Below are 20,454 nucleotides of genomic sequence, written 5' to 3' on the forward strand. Positions count from 1 at the left end.
AGAATGCTTTACAATACAGAACATTGATTTGCATACTTCCCTTAACCAATCACAAATGCACATCTATTAATTAATTAATTAATTAATTAATTAATTAATTAATTAATTTAATTAATTAATTAGGCAATCAATGTTAAACCTTCCTAAAGAGTGTAAAAAAACATAAAAATCATAATTAACTTTTTCATTAACTATCTTTAACCTTTCGTCTTTTAAAAAGCATTTAATATTTATCATGTCATTCAATCCAGGAAATTTGTGCGCCCTGAGCTTTATTTGCCCTGAGGTCTCCCTCTCTTCTAATTTGTTTTTAAAATCACCACCCCCCCCCCTCAAATTTAGTGGTACCTGCTCTAGAATATAAAATAAAAAACTTTTTATATCCACGCTTTACTGTATGTTTAAGAAGTGCATTTTTTAATCATTTTTTGTTATAATAGAATGTTGTTGTTTGTCATTTTGGCTTTTCCCGGTTAGGGGTCGCCACAGCGGAACTCTGGTCCACTAATGATTGGAAGTCGATTTTTATGGTGCCGAGTTGCCAGCCCGATGCCCAACCTTCAACTAAGGCATGCCCATTCACGCATGTCTTTCAAAGGCCACTCGACCGCGGGGAGGACATGCAGACTCCACACAGAAGGCACTCCAGCTGAGAATTGAACAGGAGAACCTCTTGCTGTGAGGCAACAATGCAACCGCGGTACCATCACGGCTTATAATAGAATAAAGATGTTATTTCACCCTTTTTTCTAAGCATCTACGAGTCCTTCCTATATAAAATGCACTACGTCCAGAGTGCAGACAAATATATACGACCCCCTTAGATTTACATTCTAATGAAGTCTTTTGTTGGACAAAAGTGGTAATAAACATTTGGTACACTAATTGTGGTCTCTGTCTTTACAAAAGGAAAGCAAGGGAAGGGTGCCATGCTGGGAGGGAGGCAGGGCAGAATGAGGAGAATAGTCAGACTAAAATGGCTGCATTTAGGGAAGATAATGGACAAGGGCCAGATGGGCTGCTTCCCAGAATTCTCAGAGCTCTGGCAAGCAAGTTGTCAGACCTTCTAATGTACATCATTAACAGATTACTGGCTAGTGAAAAAGTTTTTAATGACTGGAGGACAGAATGCTATGGCACCCTCGTGCAAGATGTGGAACAGAAAAAAATATAGGGAACTGTAGGCTTCTTATCTTAACAGCACTAGCAGGAAAAGTCATGGAGAAAATCTTGAGAAGAATGTTGATGACATTTCTAGAGGACAACAATGAACAGGGTGGTACTTAACATGGGTTTACAGCCAGAAAGAGGCATCAGTCAGACCTGATCTGGTTTTATGACTAGACCTAGAAAATGTGCATGCACAAGGATGACAGAGTTCTAACAGCCTACTGGTGAAATTGGCCAGTTTTTCATGTTATTGTAATGTATGTACTATAAGGACCTTCATTTTGAATCACCTGAATTTAATCTGAATTAATGCATTGTTTTGCTGCAGCAGACTGTTAGCACTGCTGAGATCCCAAGAAGTGTACCCTTTTTATATATGTTTTTTTTCTCAAATATTTTTTTATTTTCAATTAAAATAACATTTACATAATATTTTAAATATCATTTTAAACAACTATATACAATATTTACAATAGCCTGACTTTCAATTATATATACTGTATGTTATTAAATATAGAATTAACAGATCAGTTATCAGAGATACAATATTGATTATTGCAGAGTGTCCAACAAACATATAACTTTCTTCCAAGGATTATTTACCAGTGGCCAGGGATAGATTTGTAGTTCTTTGATTTTTATTTCCATCAATGCAGCTGTCTTCTGTAAAGTGCAGAATTCTTCCAAAGTCGGCGGTGTATTTGAATTCCACCTTCTGTTTACACATTTCCTAGATATAGCAAGTATTGTCCATAACAAATACATATTTGTCTTATTCAGGTAGGGACCTTCATTTACATTTAGTGTTATCAATACTTTAGTTAAGGTAAAGGATTCATTAAATAAAGCTTGTAAAAAATGATTGATTCCATTCCAATATGATTTAATTTTATTACATTCATAAAAAATATGAATCCAGTCTGCTTTATTTGACTTTTCACACCTCCAGCAAAAAACATTTTTAGTAGTAGTGATCTTTTTAATTCTCTCTGGTGTTAAAAATGCTCTATATAAGTATTTCCAGTTAAATATTTTCAAGTACTGTGTGTTAGAGGTGTAATTAACTGATAGTAAAATGTTACTTTTAATTTCTTCTGTTAACTGCAATGACTGACCTGTTGTTAAGAACTGCCAGTATGATGGTTTGGGAATTGTTTTATATGTTATTAATTCTTTATATAGATTTGAAATGGAATTTTTCTTTTCACAACTATTATATATAAATTCATACAGAAAACTTATTAGATTTGGAATATCTTTAAATGAGGAATTATTAATTAATCTGCATAAATATTGAGTGTACATTAAAATGCTTTGTAAGAAAAAAGCAAGTCAGCAAAAACCTCCTGTCTCAGAATAAGATAAATGCACTCCTGTGTTGGAATATTGTAAGCAGTTTTTATCATATGTATATCTAAAACATTTAATTTATTTACACATTGAAACCAGCATAAGAATCCATTTTGTTCCCAGGAGGTTATTGTTTCCCTATATATTTTGTGAGGAAAGTTCTTAGTGATGGTAAATAGGGTTAAAAGGTCAAACCAAAGTTTTAGATCTATGTTTGCATTGATGTTGTTCTTCTTTCCGCTCTTCCCGGTTAGGGGTCGCCACAGCGGAACTCCAGTCCACTAATGATTGGCAGTAGATTTTTACGGTGCCTAGGTGCCAGCTCAGCGTCCAACCTTCAATGAAGGCACGCCCATTCATGCATGTCTTTCGAACACCACTCGACTTCGGGGAGGACATGCAGACTCCACACAGAAGGCGCTCCAGCTGAGAATCAAATGGGAGAACCTCTTACTGTGAGGCAACAATGCTACCACTGCACCACAGCGGCATTATCTATGTTTGCATTGATAAGTTTCCTAAAGGAATTGATGTAATGATTAATCAGTGTTGTTTTAGAAGGTTTTGTTATATTATATTGTATACTTATGCATAGTATGTACCAGGGTTTGTTTGATTTGTCTACTATTAAAATGTTTTTAACAGATTAAATTCATTTGTTAATATAGCCATTGTTAATTCTTTCCAGTTGGCAAAATAATTTGGGTTTATCCAGTCTATTGTAATTTTAAGCACAGATGGTTTTATATATGTTTCTATTTCTGGGAAGTTCAATCCTCCTTGTTTCCAGGGTCTGATATGATGAGTTAGAGCTACTCTATTCTTTTTGGATGCCATAAAAATTTTATTAAACATAAGTTTATTTCTTTAAGAATGTATCCTTCAGGAATTAACTGTATTGCTAATGCTACATATAGTATTTTTGGCAATAAGACCATTTTTATTAATTGCAATCTGTCTTCAAAAGTTAATATAATTTTGTTCCACTTTTCTATATATATATTTTTATTGTTTCAATAATGTTTTTATAATTTATTAATATTGTTTCGTTTATATTTTTGCATAACACTATTCCTAAATAATAAAGTTCTTGTTTTCCTATGATGGATTTATCTGTAACTTGTAGGTCTTTTTTTTTCTTATTTAAAAATAGAAATTTTGATTTTGATCTATTAAAGTGTAGACCTGAAATCTTATAAAATTTCTCCATTACTTCTTCTAGCTCTCCTAATGACTCTCTGGAGTTTGATAGGGTTGATAAAATATCATCAGCAAAAAGCATTATTTTAGATATGTACTGGTCATAGACTTCTATTCCTTTTATTCTTAGATTATTGCATATTATTTCTGCAAGTATTTCTATAGCCAAAGCAAATAAAATAGGAGAAAAGGGGGCATCCTTGTTTAGTACCTTCCGTTATATGGAGAGATTCTGAGGTGAAAGGACCTATTTTAATGTAGGCTAAGTTATTAATATATATGTTTTTTAGTAATAAGATGAAGAGAGGAGGAAATTCAAATAATGCTAAAGTTATAAATAGATATTCCCAGTTGAGGGAATCAAAGGCTTTTTCTATGTCTAATCAAATTACAAGTGTTTCTCTATCTTCTTTGTTCACATAATCTATAAGAGTAAGTATCCTTTTAATATTATCATGTGTGTGCCTGTTATATAAAAATCCAGTTTGATCATTATTAATTGTCTTTGAAAATGAGATTTTCATTCTGTTAGCTAGGATTGACATGAATATTTTGTAATCATTCAGCAAACAAAAAGGCAATGAGTGCACCATCGACTAAAAATGAAAGCCAAAATGTAATAAATAAGTCCAAAAAATCTTCTTGTAGATGAAGTCCACGTTTATTAAAGACAATAGAACTGCAGCAGATAGCAAGTAGTAAGCGCTTTCGCGTTGTTACCCAACGCTTCATCAGACATAAAGAGAATAATTAAGCTCTCCCTTTTTAAACAACTAATTGTCATGATGTCATGAATATCTTAATATCTTAAAGAGACAAACATGTGGAAATAAAATGCAGTTCAAGTTAAAATAAAACACATAAAATATCTAAGATATCTAAGATAGAATTAAGAATGTAAACATTTAAAAATATAAATATATATATATATATATATAGGCACCCATTAGTGCTTCAGGGGTCTTGATGCTAAGAAAGGTTTGATGGTAAACCTTTCATTAAGCCCAAATTTATGGGCTTGTAGTTTGACAATCCACTTGCCCTCCTTTTCTTCAATCCTATTTTTTATATTACCTAGTCTTCCATCAATGGTTACCATCTCAAGAACCAAGAAATTAAATGTATGATCATCACCTGAGTCCACAATATGTTTAGCCAAGGCGTTTAGTGTGTTTCTTTTGGATATGGCATAAATGTGTTCCCTAATGCGTTCTCTTAGGGATCTGCTTGTCATGCCTACATAGAATTTCCTACATGTTTGGCAGTCAGCTAAATAAACCAGGTTGGTGGATTTGCAAGTCGCATGATGTTTAAATGTATAAATTCTATGTGTCTCAGGATGTGTGTAGTTATTGGTATTTGCAACATATCTGCATTGATTGCAGGATTGGCAAGCAAAAGTGCCATGTTTCATGTTCTTCAACTCCTCAATGTGTGGTTTGTCATAACACAGTAGCCTGTTCAGAGAGAGCATGAAGCTATTTCTGAATGTGACTCCAAGAGAAGTGACGAAGCTGCCCCCATCATTAAAAGAAACACACAACAACGTCAGCACATGACACGAACACCTAGGTCTAACACCAATAGGATCGTAATTCCTTATACCAACAGAAATAATCACATTTTAAAGATTTTTAACAAACACTGGCATCTCCTCATGATAGATGATGACATTAGGTCCCTTGTTGACAACAAACCCCGAATAGCCTACAAGAACATGCTCTCTCTGAACAGGCTACTGTGTTATGACAAACCACACACTGAGGAGTTGAAGAACATGAAACATGGCACTGACTGCCAAACATGTAGGAAATTCTATGTAGGCATGACAAGCAGATCCCTAAGAGAACGCATTAGGGAACACACTAAACGCCTTGGCTAAACATATTGTGGACTCAGGTGACGATCATACATTTAATTTCTTGGTTCTTGAGATGGTAACCATTGATGGAAGACTAGGTAATATAAAAAATAGGATTGAAGAAAAGGAGGGCAAGTGGATTGTCAAACTACAAGCCCATAAATTTGGGCTTAATGAAAGGTTTACCATCAAACCTTTCTTAGCATCAAGACCTCTGAAGCACTAATGGGTGCCTATATATATATATATATATATATATATATATATATATTTATATTTTTAAATGTTTACATTCTTAATTCTATCTTAGATATCTTAGATATTTTATGTGTTTTATTTTAACTTGAACTGCATTTTATTTCCACATGTTTGTCTCTTTAAGATATTAAGATATTCATGACATCATGACAATTAGTTGTTTAAAAAGGGAGAGCTTAATTATTCTCTTTATGTCTGATGAAGCGTTGGGTAACAACGCGAAAGCGCTTACTACTTGCTATCTGCTGCAGTTCTATTGTCTTTAATAAACGTGGACTTCATCTACAAGAAGATTTTTTGGACTTATTTATTACATTTTGGCTTTCATTTTTAGTCGATGGTGCACTCATTGCCTTTTTGTTTGCTGATTTTGTGTTCTTGAGGTGAGTGCTTTACCTGGCAGCGTGGTTTCTTTGTTTCATTTTGTAATCATTATTCAGTAATGATATAGGTCTGTATGAGGTGCAAAGGTCTGATGGTTTATTATCTTTTAGAATTGGTGTTATAAGAAAATATTTCCATGAGGGTGATATTTTTGCTTCTGACTGGACTTCTAGCAAAGTTTTATGAAAACTGGAGATTACTGTTGAAGGGAAGACTTTGTAAATTTCCGTAATTATACCATCTATCCCTGGAGTTTTGTTAGATTTACTTTCTTTTATCTTGTCAACAATTTCTTTGTAGGATATAGATTTTTGTAGGTCTAGTTTTAAGTTTTTGGGAATTTTTTTTTATATTGATAAGGTTTGTATCTAAGTTAATTTGGTTGGTGTCTAAATCTTCTTTTTTGAAGTGTTCTATATAATGGAACCAAAATGCTTCAAGGATGTCTCCTATATCTGATACTTTTTTCCCTTTCTTTTCATGATATATACTACTGTTATTTGCTTTAGATTGTATTTTAATTCTTGTAGATAAATTATGTAGATATCTGGGGGAGGTGGCTAATGAGTTTATTTTTAATTTTTCCAAGGCTAGACATGTTTTGTGTGTTAGAATTTCATTATATTTTTTATTTAATTCCTCTATTTCTTTTTTGACTTCTGGACAAAGATTTTTTTTTTAGATTTTGCTGTCAAGAGTCTGGTTTGCAAGTCTAATGATTCAGATTCCCACTCTCTAACTTTGTTTTTATACCAGCTAAAGATTTTACCAAATAAATATGCTTTTAATGAGTCCCAAACCATGACTCTACTGATTTCTGTTGTATTATTAATTTCAAGAAATAATTGTAGTTCTGACAACATCCAGGGTCTGAATTCTTTAATTTTTGTGATATATGATGGAATTCTAGTTGAGAGGATTAAAGGTTTAAACTCTATTTGGAGCTTCATTATCAGAGAGTCATAATCTGAGAAGGGGCATGGAACTATTGAGAAGTTGACGATTTTTGTTTGTAAATCTTGAACTATGAAAACTTTGTCTATTCTGGTTTGTGTTCCAAATCTATGGTCTTTATGGGAAAATAATAAGGATTTATCATCTTTTACTTTAAAAGTGTCTATTAAACGAAATGAATCAATCCATTTTTTTTTAAGGATTTTGAAATAGTTGCTATGCAAAAAGACTTCTTGGTGGTTTCAGAAGCTTCTTAGGTACAATTAAAGTCTCCTCACAGTATAAGATTTCCTTTATAATTGTTGGAAATAAAATCTAGGTGTTATTTAACCATTCCTGCTCCATTTTCTGGGAACCAATATAGATTAGCTAAGGTCCATATTCTGTTATTAAATTTAATTATAACAAATGCTAGTAGACCTTCTTTGTTTTCATATTTATAAATAACTTTTGGAGTGATTATGTTTTTCTTCCAGAGAATTGATACTCCTTTTGTCTTTGTTTTATAGGAGGATTGAGCTAAGACTGTATAGTCCTTAGGGGTCCAAATAAAGCTATCATTAGTCTTAAAATGCGTTTCCTGGAGAAATATTACTTGTGCCCTATTTAGATTTAAATATTTTAGTAAGTTTGATCTTTTATTTGCATTATTTAAGCCATTAGTATTTAATGATAAGAATGTTAAATCCATTTCAAGTTATTGTTGGAAGAAACTTTTTGCGTCTTTTTTTTTATTTTGATTATAGTAGTTATACCATATTCTCTGATAACACTGGAGGCTATTTTTAAGTGTGTAAACTTGGGAGAGTAATTTAATGTTCTTTCTTTGTTAAATATAAGTAGGGAAAAATTCTGGTCAGGCTTTAAAAAAGTACTTCTATAAAACAATTCTAAAGTATCAAATACAAGTAAATATGAATTTCCCATTAAACATGGAATGAAAGTCATTCCTAATCCAATAGATAAAGATAGATCTATTGGATTATCACTCATACCTTTAACCAACAATATCAACTGAGCTCCATATGTTAAATTATTATATGGAGAATTTTCTTAAAAGAGATATGAAATTATATATTATTCTATTATTGTTATATAGTATTTTATATATCAGGATGGAATGTTAGTAGTGCAAACAATTATGTTGATTTAGAAAATATCCAATATTTAGTTGCCTTTAAGAGATGCCAAACATGTCAGATATGTCATTTTGGAACAATTAAATGCAACAGAGGAGCATACACTAAATAAGCCAACAACAAATAGATTATTACTAAAATAATTTGACTAAAAGGACTCTACAGGAGACAATGAGTGATTACCAATGAAATATGAATTTACTGTAGGTGTACTGTCTTCCTTTACTTTCCCACTCTTCAGCTCACCAACTTCAACTTACACTTATGAAAAGACATGGCTTATCAGTGGTATTCTGACTCTGAGTAGAGGTGCCCTACATTCTAGTGTGCAGTGCTTTTACATATTTACAGATTTACAAAGCGGAGTCTAAGAATGAACTATGATCGCCCTGACAATTCCCATCCTGCATAGGGCACCTCCTGCTTCCAGAATGGGTAATCACATCAGGTCTAGAATGAATGTGAAGGTACCTATATGGTAATTAAGACTTACCTTAGGTAAGTATTCATCAAATAGTATTTAGAGCATCTTAGAAAGTTCTCAGGGCAGTTAGAATACTCTTGAGCCTCTCCTCCCTTGACCAAAAACAGAAATTTCCCTTCCCTTTCTTTCCCTTGTTTTAAATCAGTACTAATAAAAGAAATTCAGCAAACATAGGTAAACAGAAATAACATTCAGTAGTTTGTCTTGTACATGACTCACAATCCATTAAACAAGTCAATGACTAACATCACTTTAGTAAACATTATAAAGACAAATTAGAAATAATTTCCTAGCTCTTTAAATTTTCTGATAAAGCAAAAAGTTAACAATAAGCTATTTTAACTAAAAGTATAAAGCATTTCAAATTTTCCTTGCATGTATACATTTCTACTTATATTGTAGTGTCAATAGCTGTCTTTGAAATCTGTACAATACTTCACTTCTTCAAATCATAACTTTTTCAATTTAGGTTTTGTTTTGTCAAAATGGCAACAATAGTTCAAGGGCACAATTAATATTTAGACTGATGTTTCAAATAAATAACTTGTCAGTTGCTAATTGAGTTAGTTTAGAATGTATGGTTAGTGCAAAAATAATATGTATTTTTCGTGTGCTCTAGAGACTGTCATATGAAAGTGACATATATAATGTAGCATATATAGAGCAGATAGCTTACGGATTCAGGTTGTTAAAGTAAATTATGCTTATTAATCAGGCAGTTCCATTTAAATTCACAAGTAATTTGGGAACATTTCAGTTGAGTTTCCAGGAATGTGTAGTCCAATGTGAGTAACTGGGTCCACTTTTCCTCATAAACATATGTCACAATTCATTAAACTAAGCAGAGTCTAACATCTGTCAAATAATCATTATAAAGACAAAGAATAGTAATTTCCTAGCTCTTCAAGCTTTCTGATATCACAAAATGTTAACAGTAAGCTATTTTAACTGGAAGACTAAAACATTTCAATACTTCCTTGTGAATATACATTTTTACTTTTACTGTAGTGTCAAGAACTGTCTTTGAAATCTATGCATTACTTCACTTCTTTCAAGTCATTCATTTTGCAGTTCACATTATACTTTGTCAAAATGTCAATAGCATTTCAAGGGCACATTTAATATTTAAACTGATATTTTAAATGAATAGCTATCAGTTGTCAAGTGAGTTTGTACAGAGTGTGAGGTAACTGCAAAAATAACATGTTGCAAAAAGTAATATGTATCTTTTCATGTGCTCAAGTAACATATAAAATGTAACTTTTAGAGTGCAGACAGCTTGTGGAATCAGCATGTTAAAACGAGTATTATACAACAACCCCCCATTAATATTCAAAAACATGCACGCTGATTGGTCAGCGTGCACGTTGTAAATCAGAGTTATAGTAATGGAAAAAGGTCCGGTTGCCCGGACATTTTCCATTACTATAACTCTTTTTTTTACAGCAACGGAGAACGCAAAATATCCATTGCTTCACACTGTCTTGCTATGTTAAACTCATTTAACATAGCGAGACAGCTTTAAAAAAAGCAACGGACTGTCTTGCTATGTTAAACTCATTTAACATAGCGAGACAGCTTTAAAAAAAGCAACGGAGATTCTCTGTTGCTTTTTTTAAAGCTGTCTCGCTATGTTAAACGAGTTTAACATAGCGAGACAGTTTGTAAAAAGCAACGGAGATCTTGCTTTCTCCGTTGCTTTTTTTTTCAAAACTGTTTCGCTTTGTTAAATTGGTTTAACATAGCGAGACAGCTTTAAAAAAAATCAACTGAGATTCTCCGTTGCTTTTTTTAAAGCTGTCTCGCTATGTCAAACTCCTTTAACATAGCGAAACAGTTTTGAAAAAAGCAACAGAGATCTTGCTTTCTCCATTGCTTTTGCCCGCAGCTCTGATGTACTGCGTAGGCATACGCATGCGCAGTACATCAGAACTGCCGCATAATACCAGACAGCTATGGAAGGGCAGCAAGGAGGCATTATACAATGCCATTATTTAAGAAAAGTAAATTTTTTTTTTCTTAAATAATGTCATTGTATAATAGCAATAACCCACTTCTGGGTGTGGGTAATGCTGGATTTACCCACAGTTGGCTTTGTTTGGCCACTCGGGCTTCGGCCTCATGACCAAACCACACCAACCGTGGGTAAATCCAGCATTACCCACACCCAGGCGTGGGCTATTGATATAATACTTTTTAATCAAGCAGCTACATTTCAGTGCACATGTAGTTTGGGAACATTTCAGTTGTGTTTCCAAGAATATGTAATCCTATGAGGATAAATCATAAAATATATACAAATAGTCCTATTATGTATTTATTTTACCTTGTGTAGCTTGTTTTTCATTTTAATAGCTAAACAACATTATTTTTTCTTATTATTTGTTATCTGTGAGGCTAAAGCACTTTGCAGATTCACAGTGTCCTTAGAAACTGCAGCAATTGTTTACTGTTGCTATGGCAACACAAATAGAATGTGAAGAAAAATTCACTTCTCTTAACCAACAGTACATTTTTCCCTCCTTTTTTTATGCATTTGTTAATACTAAAAGGAAATAATTCAAAGGACATATGTACATGAATGGAACATTTCAGAGTTAATCACGAACATGTCACCAGTCTCAATAAGCATAACAGTCTTCTTCTTCTTTCAGCTTTTCCCGGTTAGGTGTCGCCACAGCAGATCACCTGTCCACTCATGATTGGCAGTAGAGTTTTACGGTGTTGAGTTGCCAGCCCAGCGCCCAACCTTCCACAGAAGGCACACACACACACTCACACCTAGGGCCAATTTAGAGTGTCCAAACCACCTACAGCATGTCTTTGGGATATGGGAGGAAACCGGAGCACCCGGAGGAAACCCACGTGACCACAGGGAGGACATGCAGACTCCGCACAGAAGGCACCCTAGCCGAGGATCGAACGGAAGAACCTCTTGCTGTGAGGTGGCAATGCTAACCACTGCACCACTGCGGCCACCCCCAATAAGCATAACAGTGACTATCATTAATCTAATAAATATTGTAATAATTAATTAAGTTCACTATTCCAATTAGTCTACCTTAAAGCTAGATTATTTTAGACTATTATTTATCTATGTATAGATAGTGAGTTATTAAATATATACAGACTATATTAGTATAGTAAATAGGAGAGAATTTAGAAAGGGAGACAAGATGCAGTTAAAATAAATAATGAGAAAAGAGAGAAGAGAGAGAAAGAAAAAAGTAAATTAAGAGAAAATACACATATACTATGTATGTTGATTTACAGTATAAATATTTTATGTGCTATATAACCCTCCTGTGAAAGAAAATACCCTGTTTTACATACCTGAGGTAATATGAAAACTCTCATGTGTCATCTATTTTCATAAAATATAGATAAAGATTCCAGTAGTTAGTTACCTTTGTTTTAAAATTCCAAGCAGTAAAACTGGACCTTTAAAGTAATGTTAAAACAATTCATATCATAGTAGATGCTTTGAAAGATTTGGTTGCAACAATATCAGTCTTTTGCTTCTTATTTTTGACATCTGTCCAGGCATTTGTTTCTTTTGTTCTCTTGAGAGAAGGTGATATCCAATCCATATCTTCTGGTAAAGTAATCGCATTATTAGTTTTAATAAATGAAGAGGCTTCCTCTAAGTCAATAAAAGTCCTCATCTCATTGGCATACAGTATTCTTATCTTAGCTGGATATGCAAGTTGTGTCTTGATGTTATTTTGTTTCAGAAACTTTATCATTGGCCACACTTGTTTCCTTTGTTCCATTATTCTAGATGAATAGTCATTATCAAATCTTATCTGGCTCTGTTTATATTTTAGAGGTGCCTTCCTCCAAGCAGATCTTAAAATCAATTCCTTATCCAAGTATGAAAATGATAATTATTGACCTAGGAGGAGAGTTTGAGTTAGTGGCAGGTTTCCCAAGAGCACTGTGTGCCCTTTCAATGCCAAAGGAAAGTCCTTCTTTTAAATTTAAAAAGTCAGGGATCCAGCTTGATAAAAAAGTAGTAATATCCTCACCTTCTGTGTTTTCACGTAATCTGAAAATCCTGATGTTATTTCTCCTCTCCCTATTTTCCAAGTCATCTACTTTATTAACCAACCAAGTGTTTTGTTTAAGAAGCAGTTCTTTCTGTGTTTCCTCTTCCTTAAGTCTGCTTTCCAAGTCATTTAGAGAAACCTCTGTTCTTGTTATCCTTGTCTGGTGTTGTTGTAGCATTTTCTTGAGGGTGTCAGCCTGTTTTTGACTGCTTGTTTTAAGATTTTCCAGGTTCTCTTTAAAAACATCCATCTTCAAAGACAACTCCTGCAGGGTAGATGCCATCTGTTGTAGTTCCTTCTTTAAGGCAGCATCCTGGTGAGAATTCTTTGAATTGCTCATTTCAACAAGTGAATATATCTCCAAGCTTTTTGACAGGAAATTATTTGTAAAACTTCACCAAAGTTTCTAATTATGTAAATTAGTCCTTTATCTATATGATTTTATACATTGAAGAAAAAAAATAATATTTTTTCCTGTCTTATTTAACTAGTTATATGGAGCTTTAAAATACTGCTGCTTTCAGTTAGCCATTCAGGCTCCAGCCTCACTTTTTTGATAAGTTGATGCACCTAAATGTTTCAGGTATTGCTCTGTTTTCCAGTCTGTTTCAGTTTATTTTGAAGTGTTTGTGGTCTGTTTTCATAGCTGTTCAGTGTTTATCTCTTTGTTCTAGTGAAATGCATGAGGTCATGTGCAGTGTCTTAGCTTATTACAGCTCATCTGTGACTGTTCATAGTGGCTATACATTGCTACATTGTTGTTATGTCCTGCTATGGAGGACCTTCAGTTCTATGCACGTGGTCTAACAACTTGAATTTTGAAATTGTTGCTTGTGAGCTGTCAGCTTTCCCAAGATGTTCTACCAGCACTTGCTGAGATATTTTAATGCAATTGAAATATCATTTTTTGTGCTGAAATTGCAGCACTGGAGATTTCTATCAGTTTTGGCATTTATTGGTGTTTTTCAGGGGGTGACTGATTTCAGATATCTTGGTATCTGTGCTTAAGTCCTTCCTTTGGATGTAATCATGTAGTTTATTTGATGGGTTCCAGCCTGCTTTTTTGAACCAGAATGATTTGAGACCTATTGTGCTGTCATATGCATGTCTGAGACTGTAACCCAGAGTAATTTTAGTATTGTTACAGCAGGCCATAAATTTTAAGTGGTATGTGAGATTAACATTCCGTTGTATTGTTGCCATGTTGTTTTAGATGCTAGTGCATTTGCATTATATTTGTTTATTTGTCAGGAAATGCTGCACATCTGCAAGTCAAATGGGACAAGATTCACTCACTCTAGGAATTTTAACCTAGCCTGCAACATTAACAGGACATGCTGGAGAGATAGATATGTCTCCCAGGAATTGCCACTCCTCTGGAACAAACTCCCAATTCACATTTGATGGTGTTGGCCTCAGAGTTCTCACACTGTAAATAACTACTTGAAATTTGTAATGTCTGATGATGTAATAATTTTATTTTATTCCACTCTTCACTTGGGTGTATGTTTTAAGTTTATAGGATCCAAACACTAATAAACCTGAAGCTGAATGTATAAGTGGATTAGAGGAGAACCTGACAGGGAAGTACCAGTTGACATAGTCTGCCTGCAGTTCAGCAAGGCCTTTGAGTCTGTTCTACACTAGAGGCTGATGGGAAAACTGGAAGGTCTTATGAATATGACCAAGACTGAGGAAATGGATAACTGTAAGGTGGATTTTCTTCCATAGGAACAGAAGTGTTTGAGATATTGGCTTGTAATTTTTTGTACTGTGGTTAATATTAGTTTTTACTGAGGCTGTGTCCTTTTGTGTTCAGCTCACAGGGAAGGTGTACTGTTAGCAAAGAGTTACAAATAGTAAGGGGTCTTTTAATGCTCTGTATGTAGGCACAAATCATATCTAAGAAAGTGATAATATACTGTGATGATGCAAACAGAGAATGGGTGTAGTGCTTCTCTTTAAGGCAAACCTTGAAGCCCTTTCAGTTCTGTTTGCGAGGAATTTTTGTATCTATAGCGACTGCACCTACTAGCATGTGAATAGGTCACAGAACAAGATACATTGTATAACTATTCTGATAAGAGCTGCATAAGGAGGAATAATTACTGTCTGATGCAACTGCCAACTACACAGAGGATCAGGTGGGCCACATCATATACTTTGGATTGTAGCAGCTATATGGATACCAAACGGAACGTCATCATCTACAAGGACTTTAAGGTCATTAACTAATCTGTCAGCTTTTATCAATTGTCCATCAATCAGTAGAGCAGTCAGGAGTATTACAAAATGGCAGAATGATACATTTTTGACAGTGAACATTTCTACAACCAGTTTCCCCTTACAGCCTAGTGTGTACTCTTTCTTCATACCCCTTTATTTCTGTATTACATACCTCCAAAGGTAATTATCATTACATACTTCACATTTTGTTAATGTCTGTTGCACAACTTGTTCTTTAGTTATCCAATTCCTTTTATTAAATTTCTGCAGATCTTTCTCAATTCACTGCAACATTTCAGTTGTTCTTTGTTCCATCACTCAACATTGCCAGCTCACACATGCAAACATGCACAGACAGACAGACACACATGCATACACACACACACACACACACACACACACACACAGACACATGCATAAACACTTGCACACACACAAGCGCGCACGCGTGCACGCACACACACACACACACACACACACACACACACACACACATACACAAACACTCACACAGCATTCACACAGCATCAATACTTTGGCTTCATGTAATAAAGGATTCAAATATTTTCCTTTGTTTTTTAACTACATTACATTTTTTAATGTTTGTTAACCTGACTCTGTGGTACAAAGGGGATGGCGCCCTAACTGCAACTCAAGCAACTGGGGACCAGTTAATAGCCCAACACTGCAGGAGCTATGCTTGGAGAAGGATGGTTGAAGGGGCGTGGTCACCTTATCTATACTGGAGAGAGAATAGGGTTGGGGGCACCCAAGGGCACACAACTTAGTCTGACTTCTTCAGTAGAAACCACTGACAAGTGTTTTGGGGTAGAAAGGCAGGCTGTTTGGAGAGAACTTCCCTTGTGAAAGTGAGAGAAGGTCCTTTGTGATCAGGCCATTACACTTTTCCCTCCTTGATGCTTTATAGTGTGTGTCGATAAGTAAAGTTAAAGCAGTAAAAGCTCTATCTCCCACATGATGGTTGTCTAAGTAATGGCGCCATCCATTTGACCCCCTCCCCAGTAATGAAAAACAGTGCAAAGGATTAGTCCAGGTAAAAATCACTTTAGCTAGCAGATCTGGGAGACTATCTCTGTCTCTGTCTCTCTCTCTGTCTCTCTGATACCCTCCCTGTGGGAGGAGTAAAGATACCCTGTCGAAGTTTCAAGTAGTTTATTCAGTTAAGTAGGTAAATGGATGAGTACGACATCAAGAACACTAATCCATCTACCTACTTAACTGAGTAAACATTTGAAACTTCAGCAAGGCATCTTTATTCCATTGCATCAGAGTCAGAGACTCTTGCATCTAGGTAAAGTGATTTTATCTGGACCAGTACTTTGTACTCTGTTCCTTGTTAGTCTTGTCACCCTCTGGGTCACAGGTGGGATACCAGACCTGATTTCACCTTTCTGGATTACGTCTGTTTTCCCACCCCATTAATGGGAAATTAATGGGCTGACTGACCATGGGGGGGGGGGGGGGCTGATGATCGACAGACACCAGGGGTTTGCAATCTTGGCAGTATGCTGTGTTCATTAGGCTTCGTGAGTAACTTTAGTGAATCTTTGCCTTCAGAGTTCTTCAACTAGCAGCTTAAACTGAATATCCCTCAGAAAGTGTGCAACACTGGAACAGGCACCAGCTTTTACAGTTAATACACACCATTTTATGTAAAAAAATATTACAAATTGTGATGAAATAATTAATTTCTGCACAAACACTTGGATTTATTTTTTCTTTATTGCAGTTTGTTGAGTTGCTAGGTTCCACAGATCCAGTGGTCCTTTACTGAGGGGTGGTACAGGGTGTGGAACCACAGTGGAAGAATTTATGTATACAGCAGTACATGACAGAGCAATCAGTAGTTACAGAGCATGCAAGGTAAAATGAAGTGTTTGATACACTATAACAATTATCAAAAGGAACAACAGCTCCCATATTAACTGTAGGAAGTTGTCATATACTTGAACATCCAGTAGTCTAGTATTTCAAAAGCAGAATGAGTTTGCTGCCTCATTGTTGCTAAACAAATTAAGTCTATTCAAAGACCAGCTAATACTTAACCTATGTAATATTTAAATAACTCAATGATTTTCCACACACCTTGTATCATCTGCAGAATAATGTATGAGCGGATGGACTAGGAAGATTCAAGTTCAGAGTACAGCATGACAGGATGAACTAGGATTGATTCAAGTCCAGAGTACAGCATATTTGGCAAGCTTGCTGTACTACAAACTTGAGTCACATGGTCCAGTCTCCCGTACTACTAATTTGCACCTGACTCTGGATATGCCGAGAAATCACTAAAGAATTTGACTCTAAATATGGTGCAGAGTGTAAATATTAGCAGCTCTTTGTGCAAGTCATGCACTATCTAGTAACACATTAATGCAGCAGCCTGCTCTTCTAGTACAAACCGGTTTTGTGTTATTCATATAGTACGTGTCCCTTATGATATGCATGCATTTATTCACCCTGTCCATTAAAGCTTTTCACAAGTTTTTTTTTTTTTCTTCATCTATGAACCTCATGCTGGAATTAAATTTAGGATTCCATTATGCAATAACACATCTCATGATGGTCTTTTGGTGAACTATACAAAATGTACTGCAGTGTTTTTGGCCTGGCAGCCAGGAAATATCCATCTACATGAGTAAACCAACATCACTATAGTTTTCTTGTTAAAAGTCTTGAATATAAGAGCAGAACATAAATAGATAAAAAAATACATATCACTTATGCAGGCCTCTTCTCCACATCAAAAAATACTTTTGAACCAGAAACACCTCACAGGAACACCAAAGAACAAGTACTGCTTTAACTAAGGGAGAAAATACTTTGTGCAACAGTGTGCCTTGACATTTGTGTGGCACAAAAACACACTATTATTTTGGTTCGTTCTGTCTTACAGTATTTTTGGACTAGAAATCAATTGGATCATGTAGATGAAAGTGTTTACTCATTCGTCTTGTAACCAAATTTCTCTATGACAGTTAAATCACATTGCATCGTATCACAATTTTAAATATGAGGAAGTTAATTTTCTGTTGTGCTGTTAGAAGTAAGTAATTAAATGCTTTGTAATACCGAGTGCTAGACTGAGCCTACTGCATGACTGACCTGCAAGATGAGTTTTTGACCACCTGGTAGCCTGGTGTTGTGCTATCATCAGCAAACCAGACAGTCAACATGTCTCTTGTGATATGGGAGAAAAAACATTGTTTTAAGCCTGAGTTATAAGGTATAGCCCTTGTGCTAGTGCTGTGGCATAGAGGGATAAAGTCCTAACTTCACAGAAGGATAAAGTCCTAATTTCACAGACGGACAAAGTCCTAAGTTCAGCCCAGGTGACCCAGATTCAATTAGCTTCTCAGGCATCTGAGGCTCTGGCAGAAAGCGTAGTCACCTAGGTACTCCCTGCATAAAATCCACAGTGGAGTCCAGGGACATAGTGAGGGGTGTGGTCCATAGGGTGGGGTAGACCTCAGGTGCACCAGACAAGCACAGGAGAGTGAGACGTGATGGTAGATCATAACAACCCCCCACAGCAGCAGGATGATGCTTGGTCTAGAAACGTCCTTAGGATTCTTGTTGGCCCCAACCCTAGTAGAGAAAGTCCTGAGATGATTAAAAGGTCAAGTTAACCAGAATGCACTCATGGTCAGGGCTTTGTGGAAAGGGAAAAAAATGATAAAGCCCTCATTACTGCCTGGACCACTGTTTCTCCAAATGGTCCTTGATGTCATGCTGGAGAAATGCAATATGAGGGAACAAATGAGTTCAGGTACAGATGGGAGTGGCTTGATGGTTGACAGGTGGGGGGTGCAGTTTTACAAAGATCACATCTTCAAATGTAGATTCCATAGCTTTCAAACAATTTGTCAAGTTTGAAATAACACTACTGGCAGAAACTGATAAAACATAAACATACAAATTTTAATCTTACCATGAAGGTCTTACACAACTCAAACGTGTGAGAAGGAATGTCATCTCATGCCCAAGATGCAGCAGTCCTAGAGTTGCTTCAATCACATAATATTGTTTACAGGCAAGGAAAATGTCCATTAAGGTTTCCTATCAAGTCATGTAACATATCTTACCATACTGTTTGCCTAAACTATCCTTGTATAATTGTTAGGCTTGCTGAAAGTGTTGGCTCATGTATGTGGGGGTCTAGGAACTTTACCTTCCACAAGCCTGGCTCTGTGGTACTAACAGATAAAACCCTGATTATGACCCAGATTACCTAGGTTTGAGAGCAGCTCAAGTAGTAGAACAGATAGGGAAAGTAGGATGGGAGTGGCCAGTGAATGCCAGCTTGTCCCTTCGGGGGAGGGTTGAGATGGTTCCTGGTTGTCTAGTGCTCCAATGCAAGCAGATGCTCCAGAAGCCATTGTCTGGGGGGCATAGGCTTGGTATGCCAAGCCAGTAACAATAGGGGAGAGTGTTAGAAAACCATGGCAATACTGTACCTACCCCAGCCAGGAACTTTCTGGCCATCTTGTTTAATGAGGACTTTGTTGTAGGACCACTGATAGCCTCAGAATTGGCAGTGACTTGGGACTTGTGAGCCCCATGGTGGACAATTTGATGCAGAAGAGGTGCCAAGTCCTATCCCACCCTATGGGCCCATTGACTGCTAGTTGAGATGGTCTGTGGGCTGGGACTGGCAAGCCATTTGATGGACATCTGGCTGTAGGAAGGGCTGATGGTCTGTGGACAGGTGGGAACAAAACACCCTCATTTTTTCCTGGATGATGACCACTCCAGACAGCTTTTGCCCCTGTGCTGGGGGTAGTTAGTATGGAGAAAAAAATGGAGTCAGTTCCAGCTAAGAGTTGTTCAATGATCAACAGGCACAAGGGCAAAAATATTTAAAACCTTCTCTCCCACAGGAAAACTGAAGTCAAACCTTCTTCTGAAATGAACATATGACAACTTGATTTGTTTAGAACAAAACAAACAACATAACTGTGTCCAGCAAAAAAACAAAACAAAACAAAAATTAATAAAATGTTGAGTCCTTTCATCCAACAAGATACAGGACTTCTTCAGAAGCATTAACTAGAAAATCATGTGATCACATAAAACCAATATAATTAACTCAATACTATTCTATTTCATATTTAAGATACTCTTAATGGGCAAAAAGTCATTCAACTCAGGGGACTTATCAGACTCTAATAAAATTTGCCAAACCAGTTTCCTGTATAAAATAAAAATTGCTCCAATCCCCCCATCTAAAATCTTTATCAACCTTCTCCAAAACAAAGCACAGAAATCTGTTGAAACTTGTGCAGAAAACATGCTGTGTTTTGTTAACACACTACTTTCATCTTTCCTTTTGATGGCATAATATCATTGATAAATTCA

Source organism: Protopterus annectens, chromosome 7.part1, assembly GCF_019279795.1.
Source record: "Protopterus annectens isolate FY-2018-M chromosome 7.part1, PAN1.0, whole genome shotgun sequence".
Taxonomy (NCBI): domain Eukaryota; kingdom Metazoa; phylum Chordata; order Ceratodontiformes; family Protopteridae; genus Protopterus; species Protopterus annectens.